Here is a 25,118-nt window from a genome sequence, read left to right as displayed (position 1 = left end):
TCTACTCTGTCCTATAGGGTCGCTATGAGTCGAACCGACTAGACGGCACTGGGTTTGGTTTTTTGGGTTTTAGCAAGGTGTATATGGGCTTTTGTGTGAAAGACTGACTTGATTCGTAAACTTTCAATTAAAGCACAATAAAAATTATTTTAAAAAAAGTTAATAGATTAATGTAATGAATTTTAATATGTACCTCAGGGGAACTTATAGTTTTTCCTGTAGAATATAATGAAATGTTTTTAAAGCTCAATTTTTCATTTCAACATGAGATTAAAAGAAAATCTTGGAAATATTATGGATGGGTAATTAGTTCACCAGAAGTATAAGTTACCAACGAATTTTCTCTCAGCTACAAATCTACCGTTCATATCCTGCTCTGTAATAACGGAGCTGGACCTTATAAGCCTTTCTCCTTTGCAGCTGGCAGGATAGTAAGCTCTGTCAGTGAAGGATCCTGAAGGGAAACTGCAGGAAGAAGAGATTCTCATCCTGTCGCTGGTATGCTTGTTTTCCTTTATTCTACTCTTAGCTACCAGGAGAACATGCAGGGGACCAGAGGTGATTATCACCATCCGTTTTCAGTAGATGACTTTCCACATGGAATTTCAGCTGTTCCCCTGTGGGCAGGTGCCAATGGGTTTCATGGTTGCCCCAGGGGTGATTTTGCAGCCTAAGTCTACTGCATTCCAATGGAGGAGAAGAGAATGGGTTCTGGATTGCTGGCCCGTAGATTTCTGCCAAAGGGGCTGGCCTGCCCGCTCTTCAGTGGGAGGTTTCCTGCTTGTCAGTCTGGACTTCAGTTCCCTGCCCACCAGTCTATTAGGACCACTGGCATCACGGTGAAACACATGTAAGTCCCACGCCAAATTTTCTTGACTTTCTGTAAATGGTTGGTGACTACGAACTAGCTCTGGGATGGGGGTAACCCAGCACATTTCTCCTTCATTCAGTGATTTGCAACTCTACCTCCTCTAATGAGGTCCGAATTTCTGCCTTTGGGGAAAGAGGTCCCTTTCTAAGTTTATGTCCTCTTCCTTTCTCTCCTGTAATCTCAGAGTATTCTTTAGAGTTTTCTTTTTACAGTTAATCCCTTTCACAGTTAATCCCTAATAATTGTTAATAATTTTTTTATTAAAGAAATTTGGAAGACAGTTACCTGGCCAATCAACTGGAAGAGATCCATATTTGTGCCCGTTCCAAAGAAAGATGATCCAATGGAATGTAGAAGTCATGGAACAATACCACTAATATCACAGGCAAGTAAAATTTTGCTGAAGATCACTCAAAAGCGGTTGCAGCAGTACATCAACAGAAAACTGCCAGAAATTCAAGCCAGATTCAGAAGAGGACATGGAAAGAGGGGTATCATTGCTGATGTCAGATGCATATTGGCTGAAAGCAGTTCTTAACAGAAAGATGAAGATGTTTCCCTGTGTTCTATTGACTATGCAAAGGCATTTGACTGTGTAAATCATAACAAATTATGGGTAACATTGCAAAGAATAGGAATTCCAGAACACTTAATTGAGCTCATAAGGAACCTGTTCATAGACCAGGAGTCAGTCTTTCGAACTGAACAAGGGAATACTATGTGGTTTAAAGTCAAGAAAGGTGTGTGTCAGGGTTGTATCCTTTCACCATTATTTATGCAATCTGTACGCCGAGCAAATAATCCTAGAAACTGGACTATGTGAAGAAGAATGCAGTAAAGTAGGTCAGTGAAAAAGAAAGAAGACCCTCAAGGAGATGGAATGACATAGTGTCTGCCACAATGGGCTCAAGTATAACAACCAGTGTGAGGATGTCACAGGACTGTACAGTGTTTTGTTCGGTTGTACATAGGGTTACTATGAGTCAGAACTACTCTATGGCATCTTACAACTACAACATTTTTATTAAATTTTGCCTATTCAAACTACTGTGTGGTTTCAGAATCCTGGTTAGATGCTGACTGATACAGTAACTTCCACTGCCTTCAAGTGAAATTCTGACTCAGAGCGACTCTATAGGACAGAGTAGAACTGCCCCATAGGTTTTCCAAGTCTGTAAATCTTTACATAACCAGACTGCCACATCCTTCTCCAGTGGGGCAGTTGGTAGGTTCAAACCACTGACCTTTTGGTTAGCAGATGAGCTGCCAGGGCTTCTCAAATAGTATAAATTATTTTAAAGATAATATAATAAAAAATGCATTAGGTTCCATTTAGTAAAGGTTAATTAGCATATTCAGACTATCCTTTCTCCAAATAAATAAATAAATAAAACTGGAAGTCTATATATAAAGTACTAAAAATTTTCTCTGAAAGCACTGATGAGTTATCAAGGCTATGGGAGATTGTGGGGCCACAACTGTAGAGAAAAAAAAAAAAAAAGCTAAGATAACTAAGCACAATATTTGGTGCTACGTAAACCCATAAGGCATTTGCTCACTCAAAATATGTGGCCCAGAAAAGTGAGAAGCTGGGAAGAATTGACCAATATCTATCAGAATATTTGAGTCCATTATTAAAAATTTTCCCACAAGGAAACCCTAGACCATATCTTTATTGATCAAATTTTTTAAACCCAAAATCTCCAGTGAAATTTAGTGGTAAAAATACATTCTTTTCAATAAGCAATGCCTAGTATATTGGATATCCATATGGGAAAAAACATGTATCTTAAACACAGTCTCAAGTTGCAAGCAAAAATCAATTCCAGATGAATTGCAGATCTAAATGTGAAGGGTAAAGCAATGAACTTTTACTGTAAAAGATGGACTTCGCAGTAAGGAAGGATTATTTTAAAGGAAACAATAAGCACTAATCATTAAAGAAAATATAAAATGCTTTTAAAGCTAAGAATGTCTATTTTTTTAAAATGATAATAGTTTTCCCTTGTTGATAAGACTTTTATAATTTATTAGATGACATTAATCCAATGATATTAGGATGAGAATTTAATTGAAACTATACAGTGTTCAGGAAGAGTTGCCATCTTGACAATATTCAATGTTCCCATGATATGTCCTTCCACATATCATAATTTTTTATTTCTGATATATTTGTAGAGTTTTCATTATATCAGTCCAACGCATGTTTAGGAAGTTTGTGGGGCATTTTGACTTATACTGTGAAATAGATTTTATATCTCTAATAAATAATCAATTATATGAAATACATTTATTTTTAATATTTTCTTGTTTTTCAGCTATTTTACTAAATATGACATTTCTAGATTTATAATAAATTAGTTTGTTTATCTAGACTAAAATCTAATCTTCTACTTGAAAGTTGGGTACGTATTTGCTATTGGTAGTATGAATATCTCTTTCTCCATTTATATTACTTACTCCCTTTAAATTCATTCCTGGGTGCTAGCATTCATTTGCACAAGGTTATTCTATGATTGTTGTGCTATTTATTTTCTATTTATTTTAATGTTTTATACAATGAGATGGGATAAAAGAATACTTCTCATTTTACCTGATACTAAGCATTCATCTAAGGCTATAACATGTTTATAATGCCTATGTCCCTCTGTAATATATGAAGCATTTAATTATATTGCTATTCCTACTCAGCCTTTATTAACTTAATCCAAGGATATAAACTCTACCATTTTCTTTTGTCTTTCCATTTCTCCTTCCTTCCCACCTTGTTTTTACAGTATATATCATACCTCTCAGAAGAAATATTTTGCAAGGGATATTGCAAGCATATCTGAAACTATTCATATATATGTCTAAATGTTTACATGACTTCAATGTTGCCAGTCCTATCTGGAAACATTTTCCTTATTTTTATTTCATGCTTTTGATTTATCATACATTGTTTTAGCTTAAGTCACATACACATATATAACTGAGGAAAAAAAAAAAAAGAATGAAGCTCTCTCAGACATTGGATTTTCACATTCCATGTAGCTTCTCAAATCATATCACATAACATTTTATGGTTAATAGTCAAACAGCCAATTAAAATAACGTACTTAAATGTTACCATTTATAATACCTTGACTACAGTAACTAGCATTCTCAATTGGATGCCAGGCATTGTGAATTTTACCTTATTGGGGGCTGGATATTTTCGTGTTTATATAAATATTCTTGAACTTTGCTCTGGGATGAAGTGAGATGCTTGAAAAGTTTGCTCCACTGGGGTCTTGTTTTCACAAATGGCTAGGCCAGACTAGAATAGTGTTTAGTCTAGGACTAATTATTCCCCTCTGTAAAAAAAAAAATTTTTTTTTTTTTTTACTGAAGCAAGGTGAAAATCTGGTGGCTTAGTGGTTAAGAGCTATGGCTAATAACCAAAAGGTTGGCAGCTTGAATCTACCAGGTGCTCCCTGAAAATCCTATGGGGCACCTCTTGTTTACCCCACAGGGTCTCTATGTGTCAGAATCACAGAACTGCAACAATGGTTTGGTTGGGTTAACTGAAGCAAGGGAGTCTCTGGGACGTGGAAAATGTTAAAGCGTTTGGCTGCAAACCAAAATGTTCCAGGTTCTAGTCCACGCAGAGGTACCTCAGAAGAAAGACCCAGGGATCTACTTCCGAAAAGTCAGCATTGAAGTCCACATGGAGCACAGTTGTACTCTTTGATACACGTGAGGTCACCGTGAGTCAAGAAGGCCTCAGTGACAGGCAACTGGTTACTTAGGCAAGATCCTTCCAAGTAGTCTCCCCAGTGCCCCATGAATGAGGAGGTTTGTCCAGCTGGTACAAACAAGAGTTATTTCTGGCCCTCATTTGTAATCCAGAAGGTTCTATCCTTGGCTTCAGGTATTTTCCTCACCTGTATATACTCTGCTGCGTAATTGAGGGAGATGCTCCCCGCATCTCTGGAATTCACTCTCTGTGTAGTTAAATGGCAAGCCTGGTGGTGTAGTGGTTAAGTGCTAGGACTGCTAACCAAGAGGTGGGCAGTTCAAATCCGCCAGGTGCTCCTTGGAAACTCTATGGGGCAGTTCTACTCTGTTCTATAGGGTCGCTGTGAGTTGGAATCTGCTCAACGGCAGCGGGTTTGGTTTTGTTTTGGTAGTTAAATAAATGGTTTTTGATTTAAGCTACTAAATTCCAGAGTAGCTTGTTATGAAGCAAAGTATAACTCCTATCAGTCTTTTGGTCTTTTTGCATAGTAACATGTTTTCCTCTACTCCTTTAAATAAAAAATTATAGATAATTTATATTCTGTATCTGAGAAGTTCACTATCTAAATCCTTATTGATTGAGCCCATTGCTTTTTTTCCCTGCTGGTCATCACTTCTGGCACTATGATCCATTTTTGTTTGGCCATTCATTTCTATGTTATTTATTTATTTTTAATTGTGAACCCATGTTCCTTGGAACTTTATCCGTCAAATGCTTTGAAACCCCTTTGAAAATTCATTCTTCCAAAGATGGTTTGCATTTGCTTCTTCAGTTGCCTGGAGGAACTTCCAATGAGGGAATACTGTAAATTAAATTTTCAACTTGAAAATTTTAAGAGTACACAGTACGACCAGCATCTGCTTTTGAATTCTTTGGAGAGGTTTTTGTTTGTTTGTGTTTCTTTTCTCTCCCACTATTAAAGTTAAGAGAGTTTTTTTTTTTTTTTAATTGCAAGTTAGGTTCATTTCTCATTCACTAGTACACTGAGAACCTTGTAGCTTGCCACTCATGTTTATATGATCACTTACTACCAGACTTCCCACCTTCGGCTTTATCTTCTGTCCACTAAAACTTAGGCAATCATCAAAACAGACTTTCATTGTTTCCAGGGTCAAATAGAAAATCTCTAGTAAAAACTATGTTTGTTGCTTGATTACAGTTCCTGCTTTTGCATTATTTTAGCCTCTGCAAATTTCTTTTGTGACAGTGCAAAACTACATCTAAATGTTCTCATAGGAGGGTTATTCAAGGTTTATTTTCTACCATACTGACATAAAGGGGTAACTTATTCTCTCATATGATTTACTTGGTAAATCATGCTAGAAACCATTAATTTCTCCTATTACCTTCACATTCTCATATATTGACTATATGGATCCGGTTTCACCTTGAGTCACATTAGCAACTTTAGTTTGTTCAGGTTATTGTATATGTGTAGTCAATCAATGTACAACTACATCAGACAGCTGTCTTATGAAAGGTTCAGCTGTCCCGAACTCTCAAGCTGTTAACTTGCGATGCTTGAAAAGCCATCATTGGAATCAATCATTTCATTTAAGAACCCTTATGTAGGATTCTTTCTAAATATAAGAGACAACCAGTGAACAGGGGAAAATTAAACACACATTTTATTTTGCTTAACTGTTTTGCCTTATGCAAGTCCTGTATATAACAGTGTATATTTTTCATTAAACAGAAAAACAAAAAATCAAATGTAATTAACTGAGCTAATATGAATGACAAGATACATGCTATCTCCTAATAGAATTCCAGTGCTAACAACTTCAAGCCATAGCTGGTTTGTTTGTGGACTGAAGCAAATAGCGTTAAGCTAAAGAACCAACTAATATATGATTAATGTTCCTTATTAAATTAGATGAAGGAAAATAACAATGTTAGTTGTTAGCAAATCACCAGAGTGAGGGGAAAAAAAAAAAAAAGAAACTTTGACAAGGATAATTTTTCTCGTTTTATTTTATAAAGATAGTGATTATAATTACCCAGAGAAATGGGATTTTGTCTATTAATGGCTGCAAATTTTCTCTCTAAATTTATATGAAAATATAGTTTAGGATTGCTTTTACAAATGGATAGCTGCCTGCTTCTATGTTGTATATTTGTGTGTACATAAACCAAAAAGCCAAACCCATTGCCGTCAAGTTGATTCTGAGTCACAGCGACTGTATACGACAGAGTAGAACTGGCCCATAGAGTTTCTAAGGAGCACTTGGTGGACTCAAACTGCTGACCTTTTGGTTAGCAGCCGTAGCACTTAACCACTACGCCACCAGTGTATACATAGGACATACTATTTTTGAGATACGTTTTCCTGTGCTTTCATTAAAAAAGCCTTTATGGATAATTTTTATTAAAGATAGCTTTATAACACACTCCAAAAAGATCTGCCATTTTCCTTTATTTAGCATTACCTTTCACAGCATCATTTATATAATTCTCTTCTCTATGACATTAACCACATGAGCAGGCATAGAAAATGGGGAATCTTCCTCAACACTACTTGTGTGAAACTATTTTTGTGCATATTTATAAGATCAAGTAGAAAATCAGGAGAGCGTCCTAAAAGGCAGTTAATAATGTCTTGGTGCTGTAGTAGATAGTCTTCAGGATTACAGTACAGGCCAAACCTTATAATCAACATTAAATTTAATGAAACATTACCTGCACAAACACTTGAATGTTGGTAGACTGCCTTTGCTTTCATTGCTCAGTTCCAAACTTACTTATCTTCTGGAGATTAGGAATAAATGGCACACAGGAATAGGAATCGACTCTTCTGTTTAACGTGAATGTTTACTGATGAAACAAATTTATTAGTTAATAAAATATCAACTAATTACATTTCCATTTGTACATACTTTTATAATATTAAAATAATATTATAAATCCTTCCCTCTCATCTCTTGTGTCCCTGTTCTTCTTATATGTGTATATATATATATATAAACAGCCAATACATCATTACGGTTATTGCCTTAAACAGTCAGCTATCTTTAAAAGCCTATATATATACACACACATATCTTTATATGTGTGTATTATACACACACACGTGTGGGATATATGTATATTTATACACATACATGCAAAATATACATAACCTTCATTTATTCCATTTTCAATGTTCCTCATTTCTCTATGTAGATCCAAGTTTCTGATGTTACTCATTCATATTCCTTCTATATGAAGAATTTCCTTCCTTGACTTATCTTATAGGGTGGTTGGCTGACGATAAATTTTCTCTGATTTTCTACACCTGAAAAAGTCTTCTTCACTTTTGAATATTATTAATTTTTATAAATGTAGAATTCTGTAGTTAAGATGTCCCCTCACAATTGCTACCTTGAAAATATTTTCTTTTTCTTGAGTGTTCTGCAATTCTAACATGATACGCCTAGATATAGGTCTTTTGTGTTGCTGTTGTTTTTCTTTGCAATTTATCGTGCTTGGTGTTCTCTGGGCTTCTTAGATCTGTGGCTTGGTGTCTGTCACTAATTATGGTAAATTTCTAGCCATTTTAAAAATATATATATTTCTTGAGCTTTATTCTCCTTTATTTCTGCATTCCAATCAAACATATGTTATACCTTTCAATATTGTCACAGCTCTAGGATACTTTGTTTTTTATTGTTTCACTCTTTTCCCTCTTTCTTTCTCTCTTTGTATATCACCTCGGGAAATTTTATTGACCTGCTTTTAAGTTTATTTATTCTTTCCTCAGCTTTGTTAAATCTGCTGATGAACTTTATTGAAAGCATTCTTCATGTCTTGTATTGTGTTTTTATTTCTAGCATTTCCAACTATTCTTTGCTATACTCTCCATCTCTCTCTTAAAATTACCTATCTTATCTTGCATGTTGCCTAACTTTTCTGTCATAGACTTTAAGATATTAATCACAGTTATATTAAATCCTCTGTCTTATAATTCCAACATCTGTATCATATCTGAGTCTAATTGTAAAAATTGTTCTTCTGTCTCTTCAGACTCTTTTTTTCTTTCATTCTGGCAAACCATATATATATATATATATAATTTTTTTTTATTGACTGACATTTTGTATAGGGCAGCATATAATGAGGTAAATAAATTTTTAGTGTGGAGAATTATGTTCCCACCACTCCAGGGAAGAATTGAACTGTGTTTGATGTCTCTTGTATCTGTGAACATCAGAGACTTCCAATTCCTCTAGTAACCTTATTTTTACTCTTGGCGTTGGGTCATCCCTATGTGTTGTTTCTCAAAGAAAATCTCTTGCAGCTCTCAGCTTCAATCTATTATTATTACTGGAGGCTGGTTAGCATGAAGGTATGTGTGGAAGGGGACAGGAATTTCTCTAATCTTCTGATTAAGACTCAGTCTTTGTAATGCTTTAAGGTTATGGACTTCACATGTATTCCTGCCCCTTTCCAGGGTTAGAGCTTTTATCCCCCTGTTCCCTCTTCCCTTCCTCAGCTGTAGTGCCTGTCCTCCTGTGTTCTCAGTCTATGGCCTTGATGTCCTCCCCTGCAGATTAAGACTCTTTTTTTACTCCTGTGAGACAGGGAGGCTGGGGTTGGATGAAGTTCCCTTCTCCCAGGTCTTCTGGGGAAGATTAAACCTTCCCTACAGAGTAAGCCTTTTATTCCACTAAGAAACAAAAACAAAAACAAAAACTGTTGTTGTCTTGTCAATTCTCAGAGCCACGCTAGGCAGAAGAATCTGGCCAGGTTTCACAGTGGGCATTTTTTGTTTTCCACACCAGCACCGGGGGTGTGCGGTGGGGAGGTGAGGGGGTTTCTCTGGGTTCACCCTGATCTCCTCTGTGAGAATATGATGAAGTTCCTGGAGGAAAAGCCTGAAAAAGGGTCGGAATCCTTCCATGAGTGTGATCCCCAGGAGTTTTACATTCCGTCTGGCTAACCCATACTTGGCTTACCCATAACAATTCACCAAAAATTTTAGTTTAGTATTTAAACAGTAAAACCCATGAAAGCAGGAACCTGTGTAAGGCAGAAACTCATCAGAGAAGGGCAAGTCAAATATTTTCTACTAACAGAGAACAATAAAAGAGTGGAAGACTACACCCTGTCAAAGGCAGAAAACTTGTGAGATCCAGAAAAACAAGGGAGTCCTGTCGAGTTCCAGCTCTCACAGGTTTCACTATATGATGTCAGGAGTCTTCTGCCTCAGTCGTGAAATGCTCAAGTTTTGTATCTCTTTGCAGACACCTGTCTTTCTTCAAGATGGCTGTTTGTCCTAGGACCTTTGTTCTCTGAGGACTTAAGCTCATTTAATTCTCAACATGTCTGAGATGAGCTTTAAAGTCTTATAATACTAAAATAAACAATAAGGACATTAAAGTGAACTGACATTGAATATTAATTATTCTACCCTTTATATGTAAAAAAAAAAAAATTTTTTTGTATGTATTTAGGAAACCATGGTGGCATAGTGGTTAAGTTCTACAGCTGCTAACCAAAAGGTCAGCAGTTCAAATCTACCAGGCACTCCTTGGAAACTCTGTTGGGCAGTTCCACTCTGTCCTATCGGGTCACTGTGAGTCGGAATCAACTCGACAGCAATGGGTTTGTTTTTTTGTTTTCTTTTATATATGTATTCAATCATATATATTGTTTTATATATATGATTGAATACATATATAAGAATATAAAAAAAAGTGCTAAAGATTTCTGGCATCATGAATGGCTAGGGATTTTTGAAATCCTGCTTTCTAAATCAACTAAAAATATAACTTTTCTTATTAGATTACCAAAGATTTGGGGGAAGAGAGAGTTCAGTAAGGAGTAAGAAAAGATCAGTCTAATATCTGAGTGCAGGAAGGAAGCCAGGGAAGGATGAAGAACACTGAAGCAGTATTGTCAAAACTAGATAGCTTTATACTTTTATGATATTGAGGATCTCAAAAGAAAAAAAAAAAAAAGCCAATATTCCATCGAAATGAAAGTAAATAGGATAAGGGATCCTAAAAAGCTAAATCTTCAGAGTCGAGGTGCATCAGTGGTAAACCTGCTCCACATCCCCCACATTCCTTAGACTACAAGAAATTTGGCCCTGCCCTGGACAGAATAAGAACAAAATCTAAAGCCCTACCCAGAGGTTGTAACCACATGCTGATTCTCTTGATTACTTCCACAAAAATTTATTCCAACCAGTTTTCTAGGAAACCTCAAACTGAAATTTAGTTTAAAAACTTCAAAAATTAGGAATTACTTTGTGGTCATTGTAAGTTGCTGTTGATTCTGACTCTTAGTGACCCCATGTATATAGAGCAGAACTGCTCCATAGGGTTTTCAAGGCTGATGCTTTGAAAGCAAATCTCAAGGCTTGTCTTCTTAGGTGCCTCTGAGTAGATGTGAACCTCTAACCTTTGGACAAGTAGTTGAGTGCTTACCATTTGCTCCACTCAGGAATCCTGGCTCCATTATATAAAAAAAGGCAAACATTTTTCAAATGAATGTACTTCCGAAACATCAATAAGTTATCTCACAAATATTTCCTATTAAAATTGACATCCTAGAATAAAAGTTACTGGACATACAAGGAGATGGCACAATAGTCAGTAACAATGGGAACAATAAGCATATTCAAGAAAAAGTAGAAATAGAAGCCCCAAAAATCACATATTATATTATCATATGCTAATTTGTGTCTGTCAGTTCATCATACTGTGGGAGATTTCATGTTGCTGTGGTGCTGAAGGCTATGCCACCAGTATTCAGATACCAACAGGGTCACCCATGGAGGACAGGTTTCAGCTGAGCTTCCAGACTAAGACAGCCTAGGAAGAAAGACACAGCAGTCTACTTCTGAAAAGTATTAGCCAGTGAAAACCTTATGAATAACACTAGAACATTTTCTGATATAGTGCTGGAAGATGAGCCCCCCAGGTTGGAAGGCACTCAAAAGATGACTGGGGAAGAGCTGCCTCCTTAAAGTCGACCTTAATGACGTGGGTGGAGTAAAGCTTTCAGGACCTGCATTTCTGATGTGGCATGACACAAAATGAGAAGAAACAGCTACAAACATCCATTAATAATTAGAACCTGGAATGTATGAAGTATGAATATGGGAAAATTGGAAATCATCAAAAATAAAATGTAATGCATAAACATCCATATCCTAGGCATTAGTGAGCTGAAATGGACTGGTATTGGCCATTTTGAATTGGACAATCATATAGCCTGCTATGCTGGAAATGACAACTCTAGGAGGAACGGTGTTGCATTCATTGTCAGAAAGAACATTTCAAAATCTATCCTGAAGTACAACGCTGTCAGTGATAGGATAATATCCATATGCCTACAAGGAAGACCAGTTAATACAACTATTATTCAAATTTACGCACCAACCACTAGGGTCAAAGATGAAGAAAAAGAAGATTTTTATCAGCTGCTAAAGTCTGAAATTGAACGAACATGCAATCAAGATGCATTGATAACTACTGGCAATTGGAATGCGAAAGTTGGAAACAATGAAGAAGGATCAGCAGTTGGAAAATATGGCCTTGGTGATAGAAAAAATGCCGGAGGTCGAGTGATAGAATTTTGCAAGACCAATGACTTCTCCATTGCAAATACCTTCTCTCACCAACATAAACGGTGACTATACACATGGACCTCACCAGATGGAACACACAGAAATCAAATTGACAACATCTGTGGAAAGAGATGATGGAAAAGCTCAATATCATAAGTCAGAACAAGGCCAGGGGCCAACTATGGAACAGACCATCAATTGCTCATATGCAAATTCAAGCTGAAACTGAAGAAAATCAGAGCAAGTCCACGAGAGCCAAAATATGACCTTGAGTATATCACACCTGAATTCAGAGACCATCTGAAGAATAGATTTGATGCATTGAACACTAGTGACTGAAGAACAGATAAGTTGTGGAATGACATAAAGGACATCATACATGAAGAAAGCAAGAGGTCATTGAAAAGACAGGGAAGAAAGAAAAGACCAAGATGGATGTCAGAGGAGACTCCGAAACTTGCTCTCAAACGTCGAGCAGCTAAAGCAAAAGGAAGAATTGATGAAGTGAAAGAACTGAACAGAAGATTTCAAAGGGCAGCTCGAGAAGACAAAGTATTGCACTGACACGTGCAAAGAAATGGAGATGGAAAACCAAAAGAGAAGAACACGCTCGGTGTATCTCAAGCTGAAAGAACTGAAGAAAAAATTCAAGCCTCGAGTTGCAATAGTGAAGGATTCTATGGGGAAAATATTAAACAACACAGGAAGCATCAAAAGAAGATGGAATGAATACACAGAGTCATTATACCAAAAATAATTAGTTGATATTCAACCATTTCAAGAGGCATCATATAATCAGGAGCCAATGGTACTAAAGGAAGAAGCCCAAGCTGCTCTGAAGGTTTTGGCAAAAAACAAGGCTCCAGGAATCAATGAAATATCAATTGAGATGTTTCAACAAACAGGTGCAGCACTGGAGGTGCTCACTCATCTATGCCAAGAAAGACAGCTTCCTGGCCAACTGACTGGGAGAGATCCATATTTATGCCTATTCCCAAGAAAGGTGAACCAACCAAATGTGGAAATTATAGAACAATATCATTAATATCACACACAAGCAAAATTTTGCTGAAACTCATTCAAGAACGGCCACAGCAGCATATCGACAGGGAACTGCCAGAAATTCAAGCCGGTATCAGAAGAGGACATGGAACCAGGGATATCATTGCTGATATCAGATGGATCCTGGCTGAAAGCAAAGAATACCAGAAGGATGTTTACCTGTGTTTTATTGACTATGCAAAGGCATTCGACAGTGTGAATCATAACAGATTATGGATAACATTGTGAAGAATGGGAATTCCAGAACACTTAATTGTGCTCGTGAGGAACCTTTACATAGATCAAAAGACAGTTGTTCGTACAGAACAAGGGGATACTGATTGGTTTAAAGAAAGGAAAGATGTGCATCAGGGTTGTACCTGTTCACCATACCTATTCAATCTGTATGCTGAGCAAATAATCCGAGAAGCTGGACTATATGAAGAAGAACAGGGCATCAGGATTGGAGGAAGACTCATTAACAACCTGCGTTATGTAGATGACATAACCTTGCTTGCTGAAAGTGAAGAGGACTTGAAGCACTTACTAATGAAGATCAAAGACCACAGCCTTCAGTATGGATTACACCTCAACATAAAGAGAACAAAAATCCTCACAACTGGACCAATGAGCAACATCATGATAAACGGAAAAAAGATTGAGGTTGTCAAGGATTTTATTTTACTTGGATCCACAATCAACACCCATGGAAGCAACAGTCAAGAAATCAAATGACACATTGCATCAGGTAAATCTGCTGCAAAGGACCTCTTTAAAGTGTTGAGGAGCAAAGACGTCACCTTGAAGACTAGGGTGCGCCTGACCCAAGCCATGGTATTTTCAATCACATCATATGCATGTGAAAGCTGGACAATGAATAAGAAGAGCGAAGAAGAATTGACGCCTTTGAATTGTGGTGTTGCTGAAGAATATTGAATATACCATGGACTGCCACAAGAACGAACAAATCTGTCTTGGAAGAAGTGTGGCCAGAATGCTCCTTAGAGGCAAGGATGGCAAGAGTGCATCTTACATACTTTGGACATGTTGTCAGGAGGGATCAGTCCCTGGAGAATGACATAATGCTTGGCAGAGTATAGGGTCAGCAGAAAAGAGGAAGACCCTCAACAAACTGGATTGACACAGTGGCTACAACAAAGAGCTCAAGCATAACAATGATTTTAAGGATGGCTCAGGGCCGGGCTGACTTGACGGCACCTAACAACAACAACAATTATTAAAGTGTATTATTAAAAATAAAAATTCAAGTTTAAAAACATTTTTATGGAAATGGAAGCAAAAAAATGACCATAAAGATTGTGGATGAGAGAGATAAGTTTTTAGAAATATATATCAATGGGAAAATATATGTATAAATAGGTAATCATAGATTAGGCATAGTTGAGGAGAAAAATAGTGTACAGAAAAATAAATAGAAAGAAATTTTTCAAAATATATTCCTAAGAGACAAAGTGGTGGAAATATAAAAGGGATTGCAGATATATGAAAGTAAGAGAAAGTCTAATCAGAGTTGCAGACAAAATGAAACACAGAAACCAAAACTCAGGCAGCTGAACAAATCCTGAGATTGATAAATAAAACATTCCAGACTTAGAGAAACCACAGAGTAAGAAAAAACATAAAATATAAAGAGAAGATATTTTAAGCAGCCACAAAAATTAGTGCCAGATGGACAGCTGAAGTTTTATAACTTCCACTGAATGTCCAGAAAGATTGAGATTAAAACTTCAATAGACTAGAAGAAAGTTACTGTTAGTGAGATGTCTATAACCAGGAAAAACATAATTTAAAAGAAACTCAAAGTAAATACAATTTCAGACTACAAAAATAAACAAATTTAACACTAGTATATATATCAAAAAGAAAGCAATGAAGACGAAAGGAAGGAAGAAAATTATAAAGATCCTTCAGACAAACAAAATATCACTAGATAGAAAGTCTGAGGTAAAAGAAGGAATGAAGTAAAGTATGTGGTAAATATTTGAGTCAGCCTATGGCTATTGACTGTATTTTAAAAAGTATTCGTAGTATATTTTTGGATTTTAAAAGAAAGGCTAGTATTACAAAACAAAATTATATAAGATGAGATAAATAAGAGTAAATGTTCTATAAGCTAAGTATTTTGGGGAAGGATATAAAAGATTTTGATTAAATTTAAACAATGATACATTAAGTAAGCATGTTGAAGGTTCTTTTGTAACCACTAGGAGAGAAAGGGACTATGAAAATATCAAACTTGTGAACAATGTAAAATAGAAAGATAAAGAGCTCATTTGGTCCCAGGAAGAGGCAAGAAAGGAAGGAAAAAGAAACAGAAGATGCAAGATAAATGAAAAGCCAAAAATAAGATGGTAGATATGACCCCCAAATTTCTACTTATGTTAAATATAAATGATCTAAACATTTTTAAACATCAATTTGAAAAGAAAAATAGTGAAGTTATGGAAAACAAACAAACAAACAAAAAATAGAGTTCTATATCCAACCATCCACTAGCAATTCTTAAGGATACATAAAAGTTGGTAGTAAAAGTGGAATATGCTAGAATATGAAAACACTACCAAAAAAAAAAAAAAATGTTATAGCCCTATCAATAACAAACAAAAAAGATTTTTGTGCCAAAAAAACAATTAGATGTAAAAACTTACCTTGACAAAAGAAGCATTCCTAACGGATAATAAATAGATGAAATAAAGGCGAGCCTATGAGTAATCAGGAAATGTCTATTACCAGAACAATTAAGAAATTTTCACACCTATTATAATAGAAAAATAAAAAAGGAACCCTGGTGGCCCAGTGATTAAAGTGATCAGCTGGTAATCAAAAGGTTGGAAGTTTGAATCCATCAGCCACTCTGCAAGAAAAAGATGTGTCAGTCTGCTTGCCTAAAGATTTACAGTCTTGGAAACTCTACAGGGCAATTCTACTCTGTCTTATAGAGTTGCAGTGAGTCAGAATAAACTCCACAACATGAATTTGGTTTTTTTAATAATAGTAAAACTATAAATTCTGTAAATGTTAGTAAGACATAAAAAAATGGAATGTCTCCTAAACTGCTGGTGGGAGTGTAAATTGATGCAACCATTTTAGAAAACAGTTGTTTTTGTTTGTTTTTACTCTGAAAAAGTTGAAGGCTAATTGTATTATAATAATTGTAAAACTCAAAAATTCCAGATCCAGTTAAATGCTGGAGAAAACCTCTTGACATATGCAACTGGAATTACAATGCTGTTAAAAATGTAATTGTTCGTATTCACAAAAATTGAAAACAAAAAAAGTCACCTTGAACACTAAGGTGAGCCTGACCCAAGTCATGGTATTTTCAATCGCATCATATGCATGTGAAAGCTGGACAATGAATAAGGAAGCCTGAAGAAGAATTGATGCCTTTGCATTGTGGTGTTGGGGAAGAATATTGAATATACCATGGACTGCCAGAAGAATGAATAAATCTGTCTTGGAAGAAGTAAAACCAGAATGCTTCTTAGAAGCAAGGACGGCGAGACTGCATCTTACCTACTTTGGACATGTTGTCAGGAGGGATCAGTCTCCAGAGAAGGACATAATGCTTGGCAAAGCACAGGGTCAGCGGAAAAGAGGAAGACCTTCAATGAGGAGTACTGACACAGTGGCTGTAACAATGGGCTCAAGCATAACAACTATTGTAAAGATGACACAGGACCGGGCAGTGTTTTGTTCTGTTGTGCATGGGATCGCTATGAGTCAGAACCAACTTGCCAGCACCTAACAACAACAACAACATGGGGGAAGGGAATGAGGACTAAAAGAGAACTTAGGTACTAAAGATTTTTGGGATGCTGACAAAGTTTTGTTTCTTGACTTGTGTGGCAATCGAACAAGTGTTTGCTCTGTAATTTTTCTTTAAGAAACATATATGTGTTTTAAAGCTTTTTCTTTAAGGAGAGCATATATGCTTTAGACACGTATACCTTTAAGTGATGTATCTAAAAAAAAAAGAAAAAGGAGTTTCTTAGGCTGAATTCTCCAGAGAAGCAAAACCAGTAAAGTGTACGAATATATAAAGAGGTTTATACCAAGGAAATGATTCACGTGATTGTAGAGACTGGAATGTCCCAAGTCTGTGGATCAGGATAGAGGTTCCCCCTGATTCACGTAACTGCAGGGGCTGGCAAACCCAAGATCAGCAGGTCAGAGAGCAGGGCTCTTGCTCAGAGGCTGTGAAGATCGATAAATCCCAAGATCGCAGGCAAGACCACAGGTAAGCTACTAGCTCAAGTCCCAAGAACCGGAGGTCAGATGAACAGGAGCCAGCTGCAGGATCTAGAGCAGACAAAAGCCTGAAGGTCTGTTTATACTTGGATGCAGGCCACACGCCCAAGGAAATTCCCTTTCAACTGATTAGCTACTCACAGCAGATCCCATTATGGGGGTGATCACGTATCAAATCTCAACAGGGAAGCAATCACAACATTATATGACTGCCAAAATACTGACAATTATGGCCCAGCTAAGTTGACACACAATCTTAACCAACACAGGGAGGGAAAAGAAATGAAAATATCACAAGGAAATAAAACAATATTTAAACAATACGAAGAAGCCCTGATGGCTCAACAGTTAAGCACTGCTAACCAAAAGGTCAGCAGTTCAAACCTACTAGTTGCTCTGCAAGAGAAAAGACCCGGCAATCTGCTCCTATAAAGATTACAGCCTAGAAAACCCCATGGGGTAGTTCTACTCTGTCCTATATGGTTGTTATGAGTCAGAACCGACTCAATGGCACACAATAACAACAATAACAAACAATGAGAACAGTGGGAAAAGGAAAACAAAAATCTGCTCTTTATATTTCTGCCAAATATATATACATATAAAATAATTTGGCAATGTTACACTCTTCATAATAATTGCTTTTATATTGTGGCGATAATCCTGCATATCTGTTTAAGTTTTTAAGGTCACAGTGATGATTGCCAATATGTGTTGATTAAAGAATATTTTCAAATTTTTTAAAATCAATGAATGATCTCAAATTTATAGAAGATAGGTATTAATGAAATAAATTCTATATTATTCTTTCTGGTTTCTTTACGTTCAATTAATTATGAAAAAGAAATTATTTTATGCCATGCTTCCTTCTTAGCTTTCACTAGCACTTTAAAAATGATAGCATCCTTCAAAAAAAAGTCCACAAATAAAAGCAGACCAAGAGTCTTTTATTTGCTAACATCTTAGACAGGTGAATAGGAAAAAAAAATATTTAAAAATATTTTCTTATAATAAAAGCATTGCATTTTTATTTTGCCCCCAAACACTTATGTAATTGGATACTTTTCAGCATTAAAGAGTTTTTTTTTTTTTTCCACATTCTAGTTACATATCGTCTTGGAATATCCTGAACACTTACTAAAAGTCTTTAATCATTCTTTTGGCACTCTCACTGCAAAAATCAGTAGAATAAAGTATATTTGATTGACATAAATTATCATACCTTACTTTTATATTAAAAACTAAATCAAAATGTGATGCAATAAAAACTAAAAAAAAAAATCTGAATTTCATTATTTAATGCAACATTTGCTTTCTTCCAATTTGAAATTCCCTGAGGAATTATTCAGAACATTTTCTCTTATCCATTTTAACAGAAAGTAGATGACTATTCTTTTTTTAAATTTTCTGATGTTCTAAAAATGTCTTTTTAATATCTGCATTCCTTTTTTTTTTTTAGGAACCTATCCTGAAATATGAGAAGACATTTTACTTTAACTTAATGGGAAAAATAAAATAAAGAAAGAAAAAAGAAATGGAAAGTAGAAGAAAGAAGACTCATTTCTCTGTTTTTTTCTCTCTGCTGACCCTGAAATGAACCATCTCTTTTATACCTACATTCATAGAGAATCTGCACAGAGAATAAGGCTTCTCTGCTTTCCTTCAGCACAACTAAGGACCTGAGTTTTACACTCTTCAAGAGCAATGTTAAACTTTTACTGGGTTTTTACATCATGGGCTTGTAAAATATCTGACAATACAATGTCAGGAGTCACCTCAGAATATTCTGACAATGGTCTTTAACTCTAACAAATAAATTTAAGTGACTTTGAAATTAGCTTGCACCTAGAAAGGATTCTGGTCTTTTTCCTTCTCTTTAACCTGTGTTCTTAGCATGTTCATCTAAAATTGTCATTTGGACAGTAATTAAATTTTTACTTATAAATGTTATGTCTATACTGTGTTTATTTTACTGACTTCCATGGGACCACTGACATGGTTTTACCGCTTGTGACTCACAGGTTTTCTCTTAAAATAAAAAAATTAAATTAAAAAATAGGGAGGGTCAAATCAGCAAAATTCATGCATTCCAAACATTAAGTTGACCTTTAGTTAGCTCAGCCAAACTGCTAAAAGATAAAAAAAATAAAAATAAAACCATTGCTAAAAGATATAGAACTGCATAAAATTTGACATTACTTAAAAAAAATCCATAAAACTCTTTGGTTTGTTTCTAGCTACTATAGCTTTCTTGGGAAACCCTGGTGGCGTAGTGGTTAAGAGCTACAGCTGCTAACCAACAGGCTGGCCGTTCAAATCCGCCAGGCACTTCTTGGAAACTCTATGGGGCAGTTCTACTCTGTCTTATAGGGTCGCTATGAGTCGGAATCGACTCGACGGCAGTGGGTTTGCTTTTTTTTTTATAGCTTTCTTGACTTAAGGAAAACAAGCACCATTGAATTTTTCAAATAGCCTGAATAAGGTCCTGTTCATCTGAAGATTTGTTTCACTATGCAAATATTTGCAGGGCTCCTACTTAATAATTCATTCAAAGTAAGTTTCCAGTGAAGGACACTAGCTTGAAAACTCACAAGTTTGGTTTCCAAATACTTGATGACTCTTCAATGTGTTGGTTCTTCAGTCTCTGAGGTCATGATGCTACTTAGATAAAATATTTCTGGGAGGCGGAGTCAACATGGTGCTCGAGATAGACACACCATGCCATCCCTCTGCAACAAAGATCTGAAAAACTAAGTAAAACAGATACAAACATCAGTCCTGGAACCCTAAGCATCAAATGAAGTGATAACTAGATCAAACATTGAATGGAAGGAGAACTGATGAAAAACAGAGATTGAAGAGAGATATGGAGTGGAGGTCCCCTGCCAACTAACACAGCATAGAATTGTCATCTTGGAAAAGAGGTAGTAACAACCCCAGAGAGGGAGTACAGGAAGACAATTCATAGAGCTCCCAACAGGAGACAGAAAACCTGGTAACAGAGAAACACATTTTCCCAACCCTCGCCCTTCTGGTGAGTTAAAGTAAGAAACCCTCCCCCCTCAACCCAGCAGCCTCCACCATTGGGGTCCAAAATATGATCTCACGACCAGGCCTGCTCCACACCGTCCTGCTACATGGCTTTTTTTCCCCCCTCTTTCATCCTTTTCTTTCTGCTTCCTGCCTAGCCCTGTACACTACCACCCCTCCTTCCCACAGGCCCACACCATGCCACTGCAACTAGAGAGCCACCAGTCCTCAACTACCCCAGATCCACCCCGCCCCCACCCACTGGCTTCTACCACAGAGCAATTTTGTTTGTTTTCTATTTCCATTTCTCTGTTTTCTTTCTCTCTCCCACCTAGCCTGATATACCACCTCCCCTTCAGTCCTACCAGCTCCCAGGTCTGCCCAGTCCCCCCTTGCCAGCCCCCACCAAGCCACCATTTTTGTTTACTTTTTTTTCTTTTAATTCTCTTTCCTCCTTTTTTTCACACTCCCACCTAGCCCAATACTCCATCATTCCTCCTTCCTGCAAACTCCCACTGCAGTAACCTGGCTAGAGAGCCACCGCACACTGGCCTATTGCTGCACTGGGTCCACCTCACCGGTACCCACTGGCTGCCACTGTGCAGTCATTTCTTTTTCTTTTCTTTCTTCTTCTCACTATCCCTGTATGTCACCTCCTCTCCCTTCCTGTCTGTCCCCATTGTCCACCCACCCACTCGCTGGCCCCCATTGAGCCACCTTTTTTTACTTTCTTCCTTTAATTTCTCCCTCCCATCTATCCATATATGCCACCTCCTCCCTTTCTTATCAGGTCCTGCCATGCCACCACAGCTAGGGAGCCCCTGATGTACCGACTGAATGCTGCCCCAGGTCTGCCTCATCCCCATCCACAAGATCTTGCTGTGCCACAATTTTTTCTTTTTTTCTCCCTCTGATGTAGCCCTGTATGTCACCTCCACCAGCCTCTGGGTCCACCCACCACTACTCATGGGTCCTCACCATGCTGCCACTTCTTTTTTTCTGTTTTTCTTTTCTTATTTTCTCTTTCTTTCTTTTATTTCTCCCTCTCAACTAGCCCTATATGCCACATCCCCCCCCCCCTTCCCACTAGCTCCCACAGCACCAACACGGATAGAGTGTAACCAGTCCCCTGGCTCACAGCTACCCCAGGTCTGAACTGCCCACCCACTTACCCCATCAGGCAGCCATTATCCTTCTTATTATTTTTTTTTAATTTTTCTTTCTTTCTTTTATTTCTCCCCCATACACCACAGCACCTCCTTTCCTAATGGCCCCCAGGACCACCATGTCCCCACATGTCAGCTACTGAAGACACCACACCTTTTTTCTTTCTCTCTTTTCTTATCTTTCTCCTACCCACCTAGTGCCATATGCCACCACACCACATCACCCTGCCAGCCCCTGCTGCACTGCCACAGCTAGAGTGTTCCCAGTGCTCAGACTTACTGCCACAAAGGACCTGTATCACCCCTCCCTGCCTGCCACTTAACAAGCTGCTGAATGGCAGGAAGCAAGCCCGTATCACTCCCTGTCCAATACCCCTGTCCATCAGGTGAGGGGCTTTTAACACTCCTACACTGCTGGACCAACATCAGAAGGCAGACAGCTCCCTCCCAGCCCACCCTAAGCCACCAAGCCAAACCAGTGTACATCGAAGTGGGCTTACCCTGCCTGCGGCTCCCCTGCCCACCTGGACAAAGTGCTGAGAGCTATCATGCCCACAGACAAGCAAGCAGCAAAGCATGCCCACCCAGCCACCCTGCCGTTTAAAAAAAAAAAAAGGCAGAAAGAAACACACAATCAATAAATGAAGAGAATAAAACATACAAAAATCAGAACAAGATGGCTCTAGGGAGTGACCAAAATAAAGAATCAGATAACCTTAAGATAGAAGAAAAGGCAGTGGAACTGCATGATATGGAGTTCAAAAGACTGATATGTCAGTCTCTCCAAGGGATTAGGAAAGGGAACAAGGAAAATACACACAAAACCAGCAAAAACATAGTGAAAATCAAGGAAAACACAGAAAAAGCAATAGAAGAATTCAGGAAAATAATAAAAGAACAAAAAGTCTATCTTCATTATCTAGTGCTGCTATAACAGAAATACCACAAGTGGATGGCTTTAACAAACAGAAATTTATCCTCTCACAGTCTAGGAAGCTAGAAGTCCAAATTCAGGGCACCAGCTCCAGGGGAAGGCTTTCTTTCTGTCGGCTCTAGAGAAAGTTTCTCATCAACAATCTTCCCTTGGCCTAGGAGCATCTCTGCATAGGAACCCTGGGTCCAAAGGATGAATTATACTCCCTATGTCTCTCTTCTCACCTCTTTTTCATATCTTTCATATCAAGATTGGCTCGAGGCAGGGTCAAGATGGCTAACTAGATAGAAGCTACCTTGGATCCCTCTTGCAACAAAGACTCGGAAAAACAAGTGAATCGATCACATACATGACTATCTATGAACCCTGACCATCAAACACAGATATAAAGAGTTGACCTGAGTGACAGAGACTGAGAACGAACAACCACAGGAAGCAGCGACTGTTTTTGGAGCCTGGAGCCAGCGTCCCAGTCAGGAAACCTTGGCGCCGGACTTTGGACTAGGTGCAGGGGAGCTGAGCAAGGCATGCCGAGATGGCGCAAACACGAGATGCAGCCCTAGCCCCCTGAAGTGACCTCGGGGGAAGCCCAGCCAGGGCACGCAGGCTGCGCAGCAACGCGGCTAACAGGAGGAGAAGTCACCAGGAGGCAGTGACTGTTTTTGGAGCCGGGAGTGCGGCATCCCAGCCAGGGAACCTTGGCGCTGGGCTTTGGACTGGGAGCGGAGGAACTGACCATGGCTTCTGAGACAGCGCAAGCATGGGACGCGGGCCTGACCCTCGGGGACAATCTCTACCCAGCAAGCACACACGGTCAATGAGCCCCTCAGGAATCTCAGATAAAAGAGTTATCCTAAGCAAGATAAGTAACTTTGTCTATATTTCAGGGTGCTACTCTCTCCTATTTATATGAAATCTCCCCTCCCGTTCCCAGGCAGCTTCATTAATGTTGAAATTTCCTGAGCCAGAGAGAGAAGTGTGCTGCAGTTTTTCTTTCCTTTTTTTATTTATTTATTTTTTTTTTTTGATCTTTTCCTAACCCATTCTCCTGGCCTGAGAGAAGCAGCTACAAAAAACCCAGGGACCAAAAATCCTTCCCTAATAGGACTAAAAAACACAGAACCAGCTCCAGCCAAACATATGTGATCAGGGAACAAGGTGGCTATTATAATGCAAAGGCATTTCTAATAGGGATCTGACTGTAATTGTTTAAGCGGATTACTGGAAACACAAATTTCCCAGGTCTGATATCTCTGCCTATTCAACAGAGCCCTCACTGACCCACAACAGGGAACTGAGGGCTGAAGCTCCCCCCAGACCACCTAGCCTCCTGCCTTAGGGGTCTAAGGAGGGTTACACCTACCAATCAGTAGAGGTACTTGCATTGGGGCCCTAAGGTACAGCTGCAGAGCCCACCCACAAAAGTGCTTTAGCAAAAGAGACACACCTACCTCGCTGGCATTTGGGGGAAGCCTGTCAGCAACCTGCCCTCCCTAGAGTGGGAAACCCTGCTGCTACTAGAATCTGGTGCACACAACTATCACCAATACTTCTCTACGTGGATGGGTGACAGTCACAACCACACTATTGATGGCCCCAAATCAGATTCTACTCTTGAATAGTGAATGGACTCTTAGGCTTATATATCTGGTAACAGCACAAACCAGCTGTTAATGAGACATAAGTGATTCAAGGGCTACAACAATCAAGACAGCGCAACCTAGTAGCCCATCTACGTATATTGAAAGAAAACAAAACAAGATAAGACTCAGTGAGCAAATATAGAATAAATCACTACAATATCGTAGTGATGGCTCGGAGACAGCAGTCGATATCAAACCACATAAAGAAGCAGACCATGATTGCTTCTACAACTCACCAAACTAAAGAATCAAAACCTTTCCCAAATGAAGATACAATCCTGGAATTGCCAGATGCAGAATATAAAAAACTAACCTACAGAATGCTTCAAGACATCAGGGATGACCTCAAAAATGAAATAAGGCAATCTACAGAAAAAGCCAAGGAACACACTGATAAAGTGGTTGAAAAACTTGAAAAGATTATTCAAGAACATAGTGGAAAAATTAATAAGTTGCAAGAATCCACAGAGAGACAGTATTCAGAAATTCAAAAGATTAACAATAAAATTACAGAATTAGACAATGCAATAGGAAGTCAGAGGAGCAGACTCAAGCACTTAGAATGCAGTGCGGGAGATCTGGAGGACCACGGGAATTGACACGAATATAGCTGAAAAAAAAATAGATAAAAGAATTAAAAAAAAATGAAGAAACCCTAAGAATCATGTGGGACTCTATCAAGAAGAATAACTTGAGTGTGACTGGAGACCCAGAACAGGGAGGGATAACAGAAAACACAGAGAGAAGAGTTGAAGATCTGTTGGCAGAAAACTTCCCTGACATCATGAAAGACGAAAGGATATCTATCTATCCAAGATGCTCATCGAACCCCATTTAAGACTGATC

General features: G+C 38.0%; 1 long non-coding RNA gene across 2 annotated transcripts; it reads right to left on the bottom strand.

The window, feature by feature from the left end:
* Nucleotides 1-22,148, bottom strand: LOC111750920 (uncharacterized). Of its 2 annotated transcripts, none has more exons than XR_010319369.1 (3): nt 7,311-11,805; nt 4,047-4,206; nt 1-1,316 (listed from the first exon to the last, which is right to left on the bottom strand). It is a non-coding gene; the product is annotated as an uncharacterized LOC111750920 (long non-coding RNA). The 2 variants fall into 2 exon arrangements; XR_002785969.2 differs by lacking the exon at nt 1-1,316 and adding an exon at nt 20,091-22,148 and having other exon boundaries at nt 2,366-4,206; nt 7,311-7,445.
* Between the last annotated feature and the right edge of the window lie 2,970 nt (nt 22,149-25,118).

Source organism: Loxodonta africana, chromosome 25, assembly GCF_030014295.1.
Source record: "Loxodonta africana isolate mLoxAfr1 chromosome 25, mLoxAfr1.hap2, whole genome shotgun sequence".
Classification (NCBI taxonomy): domain Eukaryota; kingdom Metazoa; phylum Chordata; class Mammalia; order Proboscidea; family Elephantidae; genus Loxodonta; species Loxodonta africana.
The sequence above is the reverse complement of the archived record's forward strand: the minus strand, read 5'-3'. Positions and strand labels throughout refer to the sequence as shown.